Genomic DNA, 18,463 nt, shown 5'->3' on the forward strand with positions numbered 1-18,463 from the left:
TAATGTGAATATGGCAGGTAGAAAATTGTTCCTAAGGAAGATTTTTAGCCTGTCTTATGCGAAATTCAGAACAATATATCATTTTTATGTTTTTCATTTTATCATTCTTTTTTTAACTTCTAACTACCAATACTAGTCTAAAATTTTCTGTAGTTTTCTATGTGGTCTCTACATTTTTAATTCATGCTTAAATGCTGCACAAACAGTATCCGGTAATTAAAATGAAATTCAATGTATTCAACATGAAGTAGGAGTTGACTATCAAAGGTATCAAAGGAAAGGAGTTGACTTTCAAAGGACTTCAACATGAAGAAGGAGTTGACTATCAAAAGACTATCAAAGGAAAAAGCAGGGTGAGAGTAATCTGGGAGGGGAGGGTCCTGGGCTTCTAGTTTAGAAGCAATGGACTAGTCCTGGACTTCATGTTTAGAGTATAATTTCTTTCTCTGATGACTTGAATGTGTTCCATTAGCAAGCAAGCTTTCAGACTTGCAATAATTCTTTTTTTTTTAAATTTTTTCCATGTTTTTATTTTATTTATTTTGAGAGAGAGAGAGAGCACATGAATGGGAGAGGAGCAGAGAGAGAGAGAATCCCAACCAGGCTCTGAACGGTGAGCACAGAGCCTCACGTGGGGCTCGACCTCATAAACCATGAGGTCATGACATGAACCAAAATCAAGAATTGGACAGACGCTCAACCAACTGAGTCACCCAGGTGCCCCTAGACTTGGAATAATTCTACTTACCTGAAAAATGTTCTGAAGGCAATTCGATGTATGTGACCATCAGTTCTTAGAAAGTTGGCTACCAAACAAGTAAGCTCAAAGTGGGGATGTGGAGTGCAAAACAGTGTTGATCTGGAAATTACAAAGAAAGGAAAGGTTACTTGAAGCCAACCAACATGGTGTGAATAAACTTTGAAGCTTCCCTGTGCCCTTTTGGTTGGATGTGAGGTATAGCTGTTTGACATAAATATACTACTACCTTCAGAAGAGCTAGATTCTAACATTATCAGGGCCACTTGACAGGGAGAGTCATTCCGTCAAGGGTTTCTTATTAATGAGTCAGTAGCTAAACGCCCTTGTTTGGGTTCCAAGACCAATGATCCTTATGGGGAAGTTCACTCCAGAGCACACGGTATTTATGGTGATGGTTAAGCCCTAAGAGTCTTCCATATGAATTAGCATCAGTATTTGACGTCTAGCAATCCGTTTAAATTTGTTAGCAATCTCAGTTTAAATCAGTGTGTAGATTATCTCTATGGCATGCTACATGAGTTACAGGACTTTGAGTTTTGTGGTGTTCATAAAGTTTGGAAACTCATTGTTTTTTTTTAAAATATATATTTACTATTTCATTTTTTTAAGTGTTTATTTTTGAAAGAGAGCAAGAGAGTGGGGGAGGGGCAGTGAGAAAGGGAGACACAGAATCGGAAGCAGGCTCCACGCTCTGAGCTGTCAGCACAGAGCCCGACGCGGGGCTCGAACTCACAAACTGCGAGGTCATGACCGGAGCCGAAGTCGGATGCTCAACCAACTGAGCCACCCAGGCACCCCTACTATTTCATTTTTTTAAGTTAGCACACAAACTGAAACTCAGAATATTTTTAAACCAAATTTAGTCCAGAACATATATTAAAAATAATTGGTAAAATGATATTTTAAAAGCAAATGTGAGGAAATTTTGAAAAAAACTGGAGTACCTCACTGACATAACGATTCAATTTTAGCTCAAAGGGATTTTTGAAGATCGTTTAATTTGCCCACCTCTGTTCTATTACTGACAGGCTGCCTTTGCTCAACCATGACAGGAACATGTTGTGCAATACAGAAGCTGTGTGGCCATAAGTTGACAGATGAGAAAATGGAAGTTGAGGAACTTGCCAGACTTCTTGAGAGGTCGGTTTCTTATTGGTTTCTAAGGGTCTGTCCCAACCCCATAGGGTCGAAATAAAAGTTGACCTGTCAGATCTAAATTCACATTATTCCCCAGACACATTGTTCAGTTAAAATCAGTAGAGATAGCAAAACTGATCTGAATAATAAAAAAAATAATGCAGTCTAGGAGCGTCTGGGTGGCTCGGTCGGTTAAGCCTCTGACTTCAGCTCAGGTCATGATCTCACGTCTGTGAGTTTGAGCCCCACCTCGCACAGAGCCTGGAGCCTGCTTCGGAATCTGTGTCACCCTCTCTCTCTGCCCCTCCCCCACTTGCACTCTGTCTCTCTCTCTCAAAAACAAATAAACAGTGAAAAAAAAATTAAATACAAAAAATAGAAATTCATGCTTCACAGGAGACTGAATTTTTTTGGAAACTGTTTAAAAATGCATCCAAAGGAAGGACATAGGACAAAGTAGAGAAAAAGATTGTATAGCTGATTAAATAGCATAGGGAGGGGCTGCTGGGTGGCTCAGTCAGTTGAGTGTCTGACTCCTGATTTCAGTTCAGGTCATGGTCTCACAGTTTCATGGGTTCGAGCCCCTCATGGGGCTCTGCTCTGACAGCGTGGAGCCTGCTTGAGATTCTCCCTCTCTCTCTGCCTCATCCCTGCTCACGTTCTCTCTCTTTCTCTCTCTCTCTCTCAAAATAAATAAATATACTTGAAAAAAGAAACAAAAAATAGCATTGTTATTGTTATTGTATTGCCAGCTGAAGGAGCCCTTGGGGGTAACTGAGAGAATGTATAGCAGAAGCAGGGGTAAGACTAAGATGTTCGCTTTTGCAACTCACTTAGATGGTATGTCACTCATAGCCTTTGGACTTCAAAACAGATAGAAGCATATGTGAGTAGAAGCTTGCAGCTTTATTTTTTTCTGTCCTGGTAAATGGCTCATACCATGGTCGTTGTGATCCAACATCGTCGTATGTGCCCTTGACAGGCAGGAAGTGTCCCTCACCACATACAGCGCTATGACGGGGTAATACGGAGTTGCATTGAGGATTATTAAGGTAAGAGACAGGGAGAAAAGCATCCTCAGTTTGCTCAGTTGTTGTTTATCCTCGCAAATACACCATGTATGTGCCCTCGTTTGTCCAAGCTTGTTAATTGGGTGTGAGCCCTGTATGTTCATTCGCATTTACAAAGGCTTACTTTAAATCACAACCTGTTCCAGTACCGAAGAAAAAAACTCACAAAAACACACAAAAAACCAACCAAAACAAAAAAGCCCCCAGCTAGCTGGCATTGAAAGTGCTGGCAGACAGAAGCTGTAATCTGTTGGTAATTTTCTAAACTTTCTGTGATGATTACCATTTGGGCAGTGTCCACGTCGCTGATGAGGACTTCACACACTCACAGCTGCCCCGGGAGCAAGGCAACATCTGCACAAAAACAGACCAGGATTATTCGGACAATGAAAAGAGCCGGTTACTGCTAATGCTATTGTCCATGATCTTCTACAAGAATTTCAATTAAATGAAAATCAAATGCTGGTCCTCAGAGGCCATATGGTGTAGTGGGGTGGGGGGTGGGGGGGGCAGTGCACCCATGTTTGAGCCCACACTCTCACCCTGGCCGTGAAAGACACCTGGCCGTGAAAGACAGCGTTCGGCTGACGCAAGCCCAGACCTAAGCGAGGGTTTTTAGATCAGAAAGAAAGGCCCTGCTGTTTCAACGACCCAAAGAAATCAGAAAAAGCAAAGCTCATTCTAGACACAGACACCAGGCAGGACAGAAGGGAAGAGTCAGGCTCAGAGAGAATATGGCTGAGAATAGTGGCAAATGAGGTCACGACAACTCATGGTTAGGACCTCCAGGACACCAAAACACTTAAAAAGAGAAGTTATTAATGTATTTGTCGGGACATGAAATGCGATGACCATAACCCTTCAAGACTCCATTAATTTACATCGCTCAACAGTTGCTGCCTCGCCATGCCCAAGAGCCCAGCCCTTTTCATATATCACTTCTAATTTATAAAACAAGCTTTAAGCAGAAAAAATATAGTTGCGCTCCACTGAGGAAACAGATTCAGAGAGGTTGAGGAACCTGGGGCCACAGAGCTGGTGGAGTTTTTTTGTTTTTTGTTTTTTGTTTTTCCTTCTTTGCCATTAGAAGGAGAGTTGTTTTTTCCTCATTGCCATTAGGAGGGTTTGTCTCTCTGTGCCGTTAGAGATTTGGGCAAAGCTTTCAGATGACTCAAGCTGCCCGGGATAAGGAATTGGAGAGATTCCTATTTTGCATAGTCTGAGATGTTCTCACTTGAAGATAAAATGCCTCCGCTCCCAAGTAACTTGCAGGGAGAAGAAGGCTGAAAAAAGAAGGAGGAGGGGATGAGAAGGAGGAATCTGAGAGGGGAGAAAGGTAGAAAGAGAAACACCAGAAGGTAAGAAATAAAACGAAGAGCTAAGTGGGGTCATCATAACAGAAGGGATCTGGATAAAGACCCTATTTTCTGAAAAGTAATGAAAGCCACAGAGGCCTATTTTCACTGGGTTTGACAATTGCTTCAAAGGGAACTTCACGCTGGGGGCAAGTGACTGTGTCCCATCAAGGAAATGCAAAATGGACACTCCACCCTACAGAAAGAACATTTAAAAAATTTTTTTTGTTTAATGTTTTACTTATTTTTGAGACAGAGGGAGACAGAGCATGAGCAGGGGAGGGGCAGACACAGAATCCGAAGCAGGCTCCAGGCTCTGAGCTGTTAGCACAGAGCCTGACGCCGGGCTCAAACTCAAAACCGCGAGATCATGACCTGAGTCGAAGTCGGACGCTTAACGGACTGAGCCACCCAGGCGCCCCAGAAAGCATGTTTTTTTTAAAAGGAGTAGATCTACTTTATATATTTATTTTCACAGGCTCAGACTAGTTTTGCTCATCTCATTATTACAACTTTTACACCAGATGTATTATAAAATTATATGTTAAGCAAGTGTTGAATAATGATGGTGGGGGGTGGGGGTGGGCATAGAACAATTCCAGGATGTTAAGTTATTTGCAGAGAAGCAGGAGGAGTGTGACCATCATGAATGTTTGCATCTGATTATCTTCTATGCTATTAATAGTGTTAGATTCATTAGTCTACTCACAGAGAATTGCAAATACGATATGTGAAGGTAGAATAATATGTTACAACTATTATAATTACAACTAACATTTCTTAAACTTATTCTTTTTTACCGCAGTCTTCCCTAATCAATCTGCACCTCTAAGTTTCTTCTTTTCCCCATTATTTTTATAGCTACTCTAAAAATGTATCTTCTCTGTTATTGTCTGTCTCCCCTCAGAGAATGCAAGCTTCCTTGGGCTGGGATTGCTGTTTTGTTCTCTCTCCAGGGCCCGGGTTCAGGGCCTGCACAGAAGAGGTGCTAAGCAGGAAATGAATTGATGCACAAAGAAATGACTGCTATGTTTCAAAGTCTTTCTTGACTGTCCCATGATTCTAAGACAGGAAGTGAGTCTTCAGGAAGTTTGCGTTAGTCGCCCAGAGTTTCACAGGTAGGAAGTTCCAGGTTAGGGCTTGAGCCAGGCTTTTTGATTTCGAAATCCTCACATAACTACAGTGTGGAATAATAGCCTATGTGTGTACGTGTGCATGCCTGTGTGTCCCTGTGTGTGGGTGTGCATGCGTGTGTACGTGTGTTTAATCTCTGAAGTTGATCTGTACTTAACAGGACCCTCTCACGGAAAAACTCAGTTGTATTCAACCGAAAGATGATGGCAAGACAGAATAGGACAGTTAAAAGATATAAATAAATGTTTAGCTTTCTCCAGTTAGGGCTAAAAAGAGAATTGCTTGTAGGAGTGAAAAAAAAACCCGGTGAAATATTCCTTTTCAGTACACTTTTTCATAATATGTTACACACATAAAAACCCGATTTACCACTTGCCCTTAAATTAAACGAAATATGTAGGCATAATCGCTCCTCAGGGTGCTATGTAGCATGTCTTGCCATTTTGGTATTAATCCAAGCTCATCGTGCTTTTCAGAGTAAGAGAAAGTTTGGTTTTCTTTTCCCATCCAGACAAACTATCTCGAGCTCTCTGCTCCTAACTCCTTTCGAAGTAGGGACACACGACAAACACACACTTTGGAGTCAGAGACAGGTGTCAAGGGCTCCTGGGCAACACACTGGAGATCTAAGAATAGAGAAATGGAACCAGGGGAGCGTAAAATACGGCATGCTTGAATGATGATGTTGTCAACAGAATGTTTATTTAAGTCTTGCTTTTCTTCTTCCAGTCTCTCAAGATGAATTTAGACATTTCGCATGTGAATCCTGCCCTGAAATCAGAGGAAACACCGTGGCATTATTCAGAGCCAGGAGAACTGGGTTCAAATCGCCCTTCTACCACTTGCTTGTTCTGTGACCTTGGGCAAATCGGAACTCATTTCCTCAGCTGAGAGATGAAGAGTCGCGCCGGCTCTGGCTGCTTCTGGAGCTGGAAGATCTTCATCAGAGCGCATGAAGGCCTTTGTGAACTTTAAAGTGCTTTACGAATGTTAACATTTTACTCAAGAGATTTTTTTTTTTTTAAATTTTTTTTTTCAACGTTTATTTATTTTTGGGACAGAGAGAGACAGAGCATGAACGGGGGAGGGGCAGAGAGAGAGGGAGACACCGAATCGGAAACAGGCTCCAGGCTCTGAGCCATCAGCCCAGAGCCCGACACGGGGCTCGAACTCACGGACCGCGAGATCGTGACCTGGCTGAAGGCGGACGCTTAACCGACTGCGCCACCCAGGCGCCCCAAGAGATTTTTTTTTTATAAGTCAGTGGATGGGATAAAAATGGAGAACAGAAACGATACAGTTTATTTATTGCCTTATTCTATAATGCAGATATAATTACTTAAAATATTTAATATTTATGGCCATTGTAATAAAAAGCTCACTTGTCAAAATGAATCTAAATTAAACAAAGTAAACCTATTATAATATTTATCTGCGGGAAAGTCAGAGATGATTTACGTGGAGTAATTTTTTTCTACAGATCTACCTCTGATTTATTTTTTAATCATACCTTTGTGGAATGGATAATATATTTATATGGTTCAAAAGCTAGAAGTTTAAATTTTTTTTTTTTTAACGTTTATTTATTTTTGAGACAGAGAGAGACGGAGCATGAACGGGGGAGGGTCAGAGAGAGGGAGACACAGAATCTGAAACAGGCTCCAGGCTCTGAGCTGTCAGCCCAGAGCCCGACGCGGGGCTCGAACTCACAGACCGCGAGATCGTGACCTGGCTGAAGTCGGACGCTTAACCGACTGCGCTACCCAGGCGCCCCCCCTTTTTTTTTTTTTAATTTTTTTTTTTTAACAAAAGCTAGAAGTTTAAAAACGTATGTGTCCTTCCTGTTTTTGTTCCCAAATTGCCTGGTGTCTGTCCCCTCTGTATGAGTGTCTTATATGTCATTTTGAACTACCTTTATGAATATGCAAGCTTTGGGTCTTGTTTTGCGGTAAGAGGGGCCTCTTTTGGTTTAGGGCAAGAGAAGAAATAGGAACTAACTCTTCTAGACGATGACATAGCGTGCCCAAGATCGCACACTGTTTCAGTGACAGAGCCAGATTAAGACTTAATCTGTGTGACTGCAAAGCTAATATTTGGTCCAGTGTATCAGACTGGAGAGGCTGGGTTAGAGGTCACAGAAAACCAAAGGGAGAGTAGGAGGAAAATGAGAGCCGAGGCAGGAAGAAGGCAGGAACCTATTTTGCCTCTTCCCAGAGAAAGGAGCCCAGTCCAGGAGTGCAAATGATGTGTGCTCATCCGCAAACAGGCTCCCGGCCTCACCCCGAGCTGAGGAGCTATGTGCCTTGGGCTGCCTTGCACAGGGGCTCTCCCAACGTCGCTATGGCTCATACAAAGGTCCAAGGTGAGCAGGGTAGAATGAGCCCATCAGACCATGTTCTGCTGAGGGGTTGGCGGGGGGGGGGGCGGGGGGGGGGGAGGGGAAGGTGGTGTTTTCAAGAGAAATTTTTCTTCCAGGTAAAACCCAGCAGTCCACCTGACCCCTTTGTTTTGCATGCTCCGGGACTGGAGAAAGATCAGTAAGTGATCCCCAAATGTGAGGCTTCCTCAAGGCTGCATTTGTCAAGTCAACTGAGAGGTGACTACCCAGAGGAGGCCAGAATGAGTGTTCCAACATCCACTGTCATCACTTGGCAATGGCATTCAAAACACTTGGCCTCATGAATGAGTAACCCCTGAGGTCAGCCTTCAGATAATCGGTTTGCTTTTGGGGACTTTGAGATTTCTGAGATGACAGAAGATATTTTGTCAGAAAATTCTTGAAACTTGGGAAGATTTGTTCATAAATGGTTGGCCTGGTTTTTGTTTGTCGTCGGTTTGTTTTTTCTTGAACACCGTGTTCTTAAACACACGCACACACACTCCCTTACAAAACAGCACTGGAATGGGGGGTTGCGGGTGGGTATTTATGGGCGTCTTACACGTGTGGATCTTCCGACTTGCTTTCCACCACTCCAACATAACAAGAAGTCTAGTTTGAATTTCAAAGATGTTTCTAAACTTGTGTCTTTGCTACATTTTGGAATCCCCAAAATTCTTTTGACTTTTCTTGATTTTTTGTTTCTAGGTTATGGTTTTCGTGGGCTTCTGTTTTCTTCAATCTAAAAAGTAACACTGAGAAAGCTCCCGGAAGAGAGGCTCAGCAGCGGGCACCGCGGCGTCGTGGAGTCATGGGATTTGGGTTTTCTCTTCTTTTCTTTCTTTCGCCGCTGTTAGGCTGAGCCTCGCAGGGAGTCCCCATCAACAAATGGGATAAAGAGAAGATGCCGGGGACGTTCAATGCGTTTGTGTTTATCAAAGCTCTTTCAGGGTTTAAACAATTAGTTCTATGAATTAGGAACATGCAATGCCCAAAGTATATTGCTGAGAAAAAAATCTAAGGTCTCTGAAATGCCAGATGCTCTGCAGAGTATTAAGAAAGGGAAGGAAGGTGCTTGTGATTTAGAGGGTATCACCATTTACTGGGGCTATACAAAATGGTTGTGAAGAGGGTACAGGGGCGGTGCGGTGGAAGGTTTGAAGATCCTTCTGAGCAATGGAAGTTGGGTGGGGGGGGTGGGGGGGAGGGCTGTCCTAGTCAGCTCTGGCTATAATAACAAAATACCACAGACTGAAGACTGCCACAACAGTTCTGGAGGCTGGGAAGTTCCCGTGTCAGCAGATTTGGTGTCCAGTGAGGGCCTTCTTCTCAGTTTTCTTACGTGGTGGGGAGAAAGAAGCAAGCTCTCTACTCTCTCTTCTGCTACAAGCAGCAATCCACACATGAGGGCTCCACTCTGGTGGCCTAGTCACCTTCCAAGAGCCCCCCCCCCCCAACTCTGTCACTTTGGGAGTTAGAACTTCAACATGTGGAGTTGAGGGGGTATAAGTATATGTTCTATAGAAGTAGTCAAGGAAGACTTCCAGGAGTAGGAGACCCTTGAGTCAGATCCTGAGGAAGAGAGGCACTGCAGGGTTGGCAAGGTGAGGAAGGCCTTCCTCACAGAGGTGTGGGATGGCAGGCAAGGCAGATTGGCCGACCTGCACATAATTGCCCTCGACTAGAGAACGTCATGTTAAATGCCACTCTTCACATTGCCTCAACAGCTCCTAGACCGCCTATGAAAAATGTGTTGTTGGGGCACCTGGGTGGCTTGGTCGGTTGGGCGTCCGACTTTGGCTCAGGTCATGATCTCACGGTCCGTGAGTTCGAGCCCCGCATCAGGCTCTGGGCTGATGGTTCAGAGCCTGGAACCTGCTTTCGATTCTGTGTCTCCCTCTCTCTCTGCTCCTCCCCCGTTCATGCTCTCTCTCTCTGTCTCAAAAATAAATAAACGTTAAAAAAAAATTTTAAAAAAATGTGTTGTCGGTTCACTGTAGGATTTTTGTATTATTTTTAAGTAATTTATTTAAACGTTTATTTATTTATTTTGAGAGAGAGCGAGAAAGCATGCACGTGAATGGGGGAGGAGCAGAGAGACGGACAGAGAGAGAGAGAGAGACAGAGAGAATCCCAAGCAGGCTCTGCCCTGTCGGCACAGAGCCCGACGTGCAGCTCAACCTCACGAACCATGAGATCATGAACTGAGCCGAAATCAAGAGTTGGACGCTTAACCGACTGAGCCGCCCAGGTGCCCCTGTGCTACCTTTTATTTAAAAAAAAACAAAAAAAAACAAAAAAAAAACATTTTGTTAAAGTACCACTTACCTTGGTTATTAAGGTTTTATTTTTTAAGTTGATTTATTTACTTACGTAAGTCATCTCTACACCCAACGTGGGGCTAGAACTCACGACCCTGAGATGAAGAGTCGCCGCTCTTGTGACTCAGCCAGCCAGGTGCCCCAAGTATTGCTTTTGGGGGCAAATGCCTGACTCTCCTCCACCTAGCCCTGGCCCTACCTCCGAGACCATCAGTGCTAAACGTTCACTAGGCCCAGAGCACCCCCGCTCCGTTTGAACGGCCCCTTCTTTCTTCTAACCCCTTCTCCTCTTAGGCTGGACTCATTAAGTGGGAGAGGAGGTGAGCAAGGGAGAGAGAGCCCAGCTCTGTTTGCTCATCTCCTTCCCTGAAGACCTCTAAGCCTAAAGCAGGCCTTAGCCAAGGGAGAGGTAGAGCTTTCAGTGTAACTTGCATTTGGAGATGCTGAAATAAGGCTCTGCTTGCCTCTGAGAGGATGTGAGCTGCTCAGATCTCTCAAGAAAGTCATTGCTGGGGCGCCTCAGTGGTGCAGTCGGTTAGGCATCCGACTTCAGCCAGGTCACGATCTCGCGCTCCGTGAGTTCGAGCCCCGCGTCGGGCTCTGGGCTGATGGCTCAGAGCCTGGAGTCTGTTTCAGATTCTGTGTCTCCCTCTCTCTCTGCCCCTCCCCCGTTCATGCTCTGTCTCTCTCTGTCCCAAAAATAAATAAATGTTGAAAAAAAAATTAAAAAAAAAAAAGGGGGCGCCTGGGTGGAGCAGTCGGTTAAGCGTCTGACTTCAGCCAGGTCACGACCTCGCGGTCCGTGAGTTCGAGCCCCGCGTCGGGCTCTGGGCTGATGGCTCAGAGCCTGGAGCCTGTTTCCGATTCTGTGTCTCCCTCTCTCTCTGCCCCTCCCCCGTTCATGCTCTGTCTCTCTCTGTCTCAAAAATAAATAAATGTTAAAAAAAAAAATTAAAAAAAAAAAAGAAAGAAAGTCATTGCTGCTCAGCTGAGGGGAGCGGGCCGCACTGACAGCCTCCTTTGGTGGAGTTCAGTGGGGTCTACGCCAGCTTTCCAGCATGCTCAGTGGCCCCCACCAGTGACCAAGGCGGTAGCACGGAAGTTTCATTATTTTCGACCAGCCCGTGACCACTTAAATGGACAGTCTTGGGGCGCCTGGGTGGCTCAGTCGGTTGAGCGTCCGACTTCAGCTCAGGTCACGATCTCGCGGCCCGTGGGTTCGAGCCCCGTGTCGGGCTCTGGGCTGATGGCTCAGAGCCTGGAGCCTGTTTCCGATTCTGTGTCTCCCTCTCTCTCTGCCCCTCCCCCGTTCATGCTCTGTCTCTCTCTGTCCCAAAAATAAATAAACGTTAAAAAAAATAAATAAATAAAAATAAAAAAATAAATGGGCAGTCTTTACTGCAGAGATCCCCATAGGGTAGGGGTGGAGAGACCTTGTCAGAGCTATGTCAAGGTCGGCCCTCCCCCTCACCTCCCACTCCTTCCCCATGCTCAGGCTGACCCAGACACGCCAGCCTCCTTGGTGCTTCTCCAACACTCCAGATGTGCTCCCGCCTCAGGGCCTTTGTACTTGCTGTTCTCCACCTGGAATCCTTTTCCCTAACGCGTCTCTGTGTGGCTTCTTCATACGTCTCTTCTTCCCTGAGCCTTTTTCGGAGTACCCTTTTTTTTTTTTTTTTTTTTTTTTTTAAATTCTTTTTTTTCAACGTTTATTTATTTTTGGGACAGAGAGAGACAGAGAATGAACGGGGGAGGGGCAGAGAGAGAGGGAGACACAGAATCGGAAACAGGCTCCAGGCTCTGAGCCATCAGCCCAGAGCCTGACGCGGGGCTCGAACTCACGGGCCGCGAGATCGTGACCTGGCTGAAGTCGGACGCTTAACCGACTGCGCCACCCAGGCGCCCCCGGAGTACCCTTTTTAAAAATGGCCACCTCCTTCCCTCCAACTCCTGTACTCCCTATTGCCCGTTCCTGCTTCCACAACCCTTACGTCTCTGACTTGTATTATGTTTACTGTCTGATCTTTTCCATTAGAATATAAGCTTCAGGAGGGCAAAAACTTTGCTTATTTTGTTTCTGTTTGTCTAGCTCCCAAAACAGTGCCTGAAGCCTATATGGAGCCAATAAATATTTGTTGAATGAATGCAAAGAACCAGAAGTCCAGATGTTCTGAAACCTCAAAATTGATTATTATTTAAACTTTCCGATCAGATATTCGTTATTGTGCAGACACTGTCTCATAAGCCACAGTTTCTTCATATACTCTGTGTTTATGGAATCACTTGCCGTAAATACTTTTATTAAACATATGGTCTGTGAGTTCATCAAGTGAGAGCACTCACAAAACATGCAGTCCCGATTTTCCATTTGGTAACTAACATCGTTTGTCTCGTCTCTACGATCTCAATTCCCAGAGTGTTTTCGTTTCTTCATGGACACCAAATGTTCAACTTGGCTCTTGAAACACTTTTGTTTATTTTCTTCCCAAATTAGTTAAACAGCTGAAATGTTACAGGTTTTTCTTTCCTTTCCCTTTTCCTCTCTTTTTTCGGCTATCTAATTTTTTTCAAGAACTTCACCCTCAAAGCTACCACACAGGACATATTGTGATAAAGACCATCGATTTAACTCTTAAAGTTGCATTTGCATATTCATTCAGAGGGTCGAAAATACTGTGGCAGTATTATTGTGGCAGGGAGCATTCTCATTCCATAGATTGAATTAATCTGTCACTCACATTCTGATTCTAAGCAATCAAGAAGTTCATGCGATATTCTATATATTACATATTAGATATATATCATATATAATTTATTAGTACACATAATAATGCATTATAATAATTTACATATTACAATATATGATAGTTTAAAAAGTGTTTTACTGTGGACATTTTCAAACACATGAGAGTAAAAAGAATAGTATAAGGAATGCCATGTGTCCATCACCTAGCTTTCAAAATGATCAACTCCTGAGGCGCCTGGGTGGCTCAGTCGGTTAAGCGTCCGACTTCAGCTCAGGTCACGATCTCCCAGTTCACGAGTTCGAGCCCTGCATCGGGCTCTGTGCTGAAAGCTCAGAGCCTGGAGCTTGCTTTGGATTCTGTGTCTCCTTCTCTCTCTCCACCCCTCCTCTGTTCATGCTCTGTCTCTCTCTGTCTCAAAATAAATAAAAACATTAAAAAAAAATTTTTTTAAATGATCAACCCCTGGATAATCCTATTTCATCTATATCTTCACATACCTTGTCTGCTCCCAGGTTATTTTGAGGAAGATTCCAGTCATCACATTATTTCATCTGTAAATATTTAAGTCTATATATTTAAAAGACAAGGCCTCTTCTGGGACACCTGGGGGGCTTAGTCAGTTAAGTGTTTGACTTTTGGTTTTGGCTCAGGTCATGATCTCACGGTTTTGTGGGTTCGAGCTTTGGGCTCTGTGCTGGCAGTACAAGGAGCCTGCTTGCGATTCTCTCTCTCCCTCTCTCTCTGCCCCACCCCTGTTCACGCCGTCTCTGACTCACTCACAAATAAAAAGAGAGAAAGAAACTTAAAAAAAAACTAAAGAATAAAAGGCAAGGCCTCTCCCGAGGTAAATATAAACTTTTAAACAAATTCAGTTCTTGAAGGCGAAAGGGAAATTACTGCTGGTGAAATTCTGACATCAGGAAAATCACACCATTGCTGGATTTTTATTTGTTTGTTACCTATATGAAGATTCCTTTTTTGGGGGGGCCTGGGTGGCTCAGTCGGTTAAGCGTCTGACTTCAGCTCAGGTTACAATCTCACGGTCCGCGAGTTCAAGCTCCATGTCGGGCTCTGTGCTGACAGCTCAGAACCTGGAGCCTGTTTCCAATTCTGTGTCTCCCTCTCTCTATGACCCTCCCCCGTTCATGCTCTGTCTTTCTCTGTCTCAAAAATAAATAAACGTTAAAAAAAAATTCTTAAAAAAATTTAAAAAAAAAGATTCCTTTTTTTTTTTTTTGACAAGCATAATTTTGGACAAACTGTATAATGTCAGACTGGAGATGTCTAGGAAGAAGTAATAACCATCACTTCCTTCGATGAAAATCAAACTACAAAAGCCTCCGAGAAATAATATTTTGTGTTTCTTTCGGTTCATATTCTGATTTTACCCTAGGAGGCAAAAATATCTCATATTTCCAGTATCTATTCCGACTTAGATTATGCAAGGCTTGAGAAAAGACACAGTAGGAGAATCAACCACAAAATGTCTTCATGTGTTCATGGCTGTTTCCCAACATGCCCGGCATAGAGTAGAGGCCCAGTGAATATTTGTTGAATGAATGAATTGCTCTAGAAATGTAAGGGGATAAGGTACTGCTTATCATATTTCCAACTCTCCAATAAGAAGTCCTTTATACTTGGGGCGCCTGGGTGGCGCAGTCGGTTAAGCGTCCGACTTCGGCCAGGTCACGATCTCGTGGTCCGTGAGTTCGAGCCCCGCGTCGGGCTCTGGGCTGATGGCTCAGAGCCTGGAGCCTGTTTCCGATTCTGTGTCTCCCTCTCTCTCTGCCCCTCCCCCGTTCATGCTCTGTCTCTCTCTGTCCCAAAAATAAATAAACGTTGAAAAAAAAATTAAAAAAAAAAAAAAAAAAAGAAGTCCTTTATACTTGAGGGTAGCAATATAGCTAAGTTTCAGGGGCCATCTACCCTATCAGACGCCTTCGTAGGCCCTCTCCTTCCCTTCCTCCTTTCTCTTTTTTTCTCCCCTCCTACAGCGTTCTCATGCTTTCTGTCTCCTCATTTGCATTGTCTTAGTCTTTTGAGGTCTCTAATGGGGTGCCTGATTTTGTACTTTGGTAAAAAAAAAGGCTGGCATTTGAAAAGAATGAGAAATTACACTAGTTGGGGCTCGTTCATGTTTGTTCCCATCAAAAGTGGGGGTAACAGTTTGATTTAATTTGCCTCAGATCGTTCAGATCTTTGACTGTTCTCACGAAATCCTATCCTGGGGCCTGATCCCATGAACACAGTGATGGTCACGCCCCCTGATGGATAGATAGCTTCCTAGAAAAAAAAAAATAATAATTCACGTGAACCAAAATAACAGCTGTCAACTTCCTTTCAGGCGCCTTCATTCTCTGTAGGGAAATAACACTGACTAATTTGTAGTGCTGCGATCCTGAAGCAAATCAGGAAAAGGTCATCCCCGAACTTCACCACAATAACCAGTGTAAATATTCTTCAAGTCTGGCTGGCAAGTAATGATCCCGTCTGTGATGTGTAGTAGTTTAGAACTTAGGAACCACCACGGTGTGTTTTTCTTGTTCTATCGGTGCTCCATGAGGCATAATGGCTGTCAACCCCATCTTGACGTACAGAACCCACTACAGTTCACATCTCCCATCCTCTAAGGTCTGAAGCATTCGGAAACTGCCCTAAAGAGATTCACGTGTAGGAGATTAATGAGTCCCTGGTGAAATACAGATTTCTAAAAAGTTACAGACATAAAAACAATAGAAAGTGTTGCTAATGTAGCAGATTTTTGAATTCTTTGAGTTGATTACTTTATAGGTCATTTGGTCAATAATATCCAACAGATAGTTGTTTAGAAATAATTCACGGTTTTATGAATGTTGCCAAAAGCCTTGTAGATCTTAAAAATCTCTGGAGCCAGCTACCTCATAACACCCAGGAGAAAACTCAGGTGTGAGCTTTGGGATAAATGACTTGGCCAAGGTGACTAAACTAATTAGAAGCTAAGCCATGGGAGAAAATAGAAGTCTTTTGACTTTTCCTTGGAAAATCAGGTGTCCCAATTTTAAGTTTGGCTTTATGATATGACTATTCCTTATTTGAATTACAAATGTTTATTCTACTTCATTAAATTGAATGTACATATTATTTAATACAGAAGAAAATACAACAAAAACGCTAACAGTTTTCTGAACTAAGACATTCTCATTAATAGCCATAAAGCCCAGCAATACTACATGGAGACAGTTAAGCCTCATGACTATTAAAACCAGAGGGAATGTAATTTGCATTTCCAGCTCTCATGGTCTCCAGAATAGTGTTCTTCACCTGAATAGTTGTCTTAGAATGACAGCTCATGGCTTTGTGATCCGTCAACGTGGCTAGTCTGAACTCTATGCGCAGAATTCCTTCTCTAGCATGTTTCTGGCTCCGGCGGGCTACGAGGGTACTTGCCTCATGAGAGCTGGACAAAGTAAGGAGAAAGGGGCTGTTCTGCGGCGGGCACACATCATCCTCCAATTGTTCAATCAAGCACTAATCGAGGTTCTGCCACAGAGGGATTATGCGGATATAACTAAAGTCCCAAGTCACTGGCTTTTGAGTTAATCAAAAAGGGACATCTTCCTGCCCGAGTCTTAGACAAGTGGAAGCCGTTTAAAGAGTGACGAGGTCCCTCCTAAAGCTGAGAGATTCCCAGCCTCACGCAGGCTCAAGTTCATGGATTGCCAGCTGGCTCATGACCTTCTCTTTCCCCTTGCCTGTCTTGTGGACATCGGGCTTTCTTGGCCAGCTCCTACCATTTTGGAAACCAATTCTCTTTGCACATATTCACATGTCTTAGTGGTTCTGCCTCTCTGGCTGAACCCTGAACAATATAGGCAGTTCCCACAAGACGTGTCTTAGTCAGAATGCTCTCGATCCCTTCTCCCTTTAAGGTTCTTGTCACTCAAATGCTTTCTTGCTTTCTTCTTTGCAATTTCTGGAGCAAATTAACCCCTAGCTGTCTTATGACTCTCAGTGGTCTAAACTGTACCATAAATACCATGGCACTAAGTCTAAAACTCATGGGAATTTAGCCCATGTTGTTTGGTTGTCCCCATCTTGGCATTTTCACAACTAATATTTCTTAGCAGATGGGCTTTCTGGCCATTCTTTAAATAATCCTCTCTAAGCAGTGGTCTTGCTTCTATTGTCTCCCCTCTTCAATCTGCTGTCCTCACCACCACCAGTTGGGTTTCTCTAACATATACATTTGACCGTGTCATTCCCTGGCTTCATAACTGATCCCCCAGGACTCACTGAGTAAAACTGAACCTCGTGACATGCTCTCTACACTTCCTCTGTTTTAACCCCCCCTGATTTTCCACTTTCATCTACGGTTTGCCCCTTGTGCCCTCATGCTGTGGTCCTTGCAATTCTCCAAATGTGAGTTCCCAGGGCCCAGGAATTGATTCTCTGGGAGAAACCACCAGCTGCTGAAAGACATGTTTGTAGACCAATCCACTGTCTAAAGTAAACACCAAAACAAACATCGTCCAGAGAAGTCTTTTAAATAATCCACATAGAATTCAACCATGGTCCCTAGACATCAACAACATGATTCAACTTTCTGCCAACTTTTACCTCTCGGAATGTTGCCATGTGCCATATTCTACATGCAGAGATCATTCGTTGTACTACAGCAACCCCTCTTCCTTCCCACGGCCTCCATTGTTGTTGAGGCCATTACTTTCCTCCCATTTTCCTGACTTGTTACCTCGGGCTTCCCTTCAACCAAAATATATCTCCGCTTCATCTCTAATCCTGGAGCTGCTCTCTCACAATGGTTCTTTCCCCACACACAGTGCTTTGAACCCCTCCCTTGTTACCCCCTGACTCAAATCATGGCCCATTGTCCCCCACTGTAGACTCTTCAAACTCCTCGAGGCTCCTTCCTTCCAGATTATAGATGCTAAGAGCCATCATTCTCATGTCCTCTTTAATGACATCATTCCTCACTCAGAAACTTCCCAACAGCTACCACTGAATCATCCCACAGACTCAAGTTGTGAATTTGCCACCGCTTTAAATTAGAGCCTTTAACCATGAGTTTAAGGCTAGTTATCAAATGCCACTTCCCAACGACATCCCTCCGCCTAACTGCATAGACTAGATGTCTCCGTTAGAGCTAGCCAATTCCACTTGTCCCTCCCTCTCCATCACTGGACACCTATTCTTGCAATGCTTAGCCCTGTGCTCTCCTCCAAACTTCCCTCTGGCCTCTTCTCTTCACCTGTCTGTCCTCCTCTTTCCTCAAACACTTCTCATAAATCATCTTTCTTACCAAGCTTTCCCAGAGTACAACCATTTCAGCAATCTCCTCAGCCCCTGGGTAAATACGAGCCATTTGTAGGCATCAAAAATTGGCCCTGCTCAATTTCAGAAAACCATGTATAACCAGTGCAAGTTTAGGGGAAATGAGCCAGAATTTCAGTTCCCAGACACTGTTCACAGAGTCAAACATGTTGGCCAAAATGACATTCCAGAAGTTTTTTTTTTTTTTTTTTAAGACTCAGGTGCAAGTATAATAATAAAGCACACCACCAGGTG

General features: G+C 43.7%; 1 long non-coding RNA gene across 1 annotated transcript; it reads left to right on the forward strand.

The window, feature by feature from the left end:
- Positions 1-7,277: 7,277 nt before the first annotated feature.
- LOC109500205 lies at positions 7,278-8,275 on the forward strand. The gene is made up of 2 exons (XR_002157846.3): positions 7,278-7,818; positions 7,932-8,275. It is a non-coding gene; the product is annotated as an uncharacterized LOC109500205 (long non-coding RNA).
- The last annotated feature ends 10,188 nt before the right edge of the window (positions 8,276-18,463 follow it).

This window comes from Felis catus, chromosome B2 (assembly GCF_018350175.1).
Source record: "Felis catus isolate Fca126 chromosome B2, F.catus_Fca126_mat1.0, whole genome shotgun sequence".
Taxonomy (NCBI): domain Eukaryota; kingdom Metazoa; phylum Chordata; class Mammalia; order Carnivora; family Felidae; genus Felis; species Felis catus.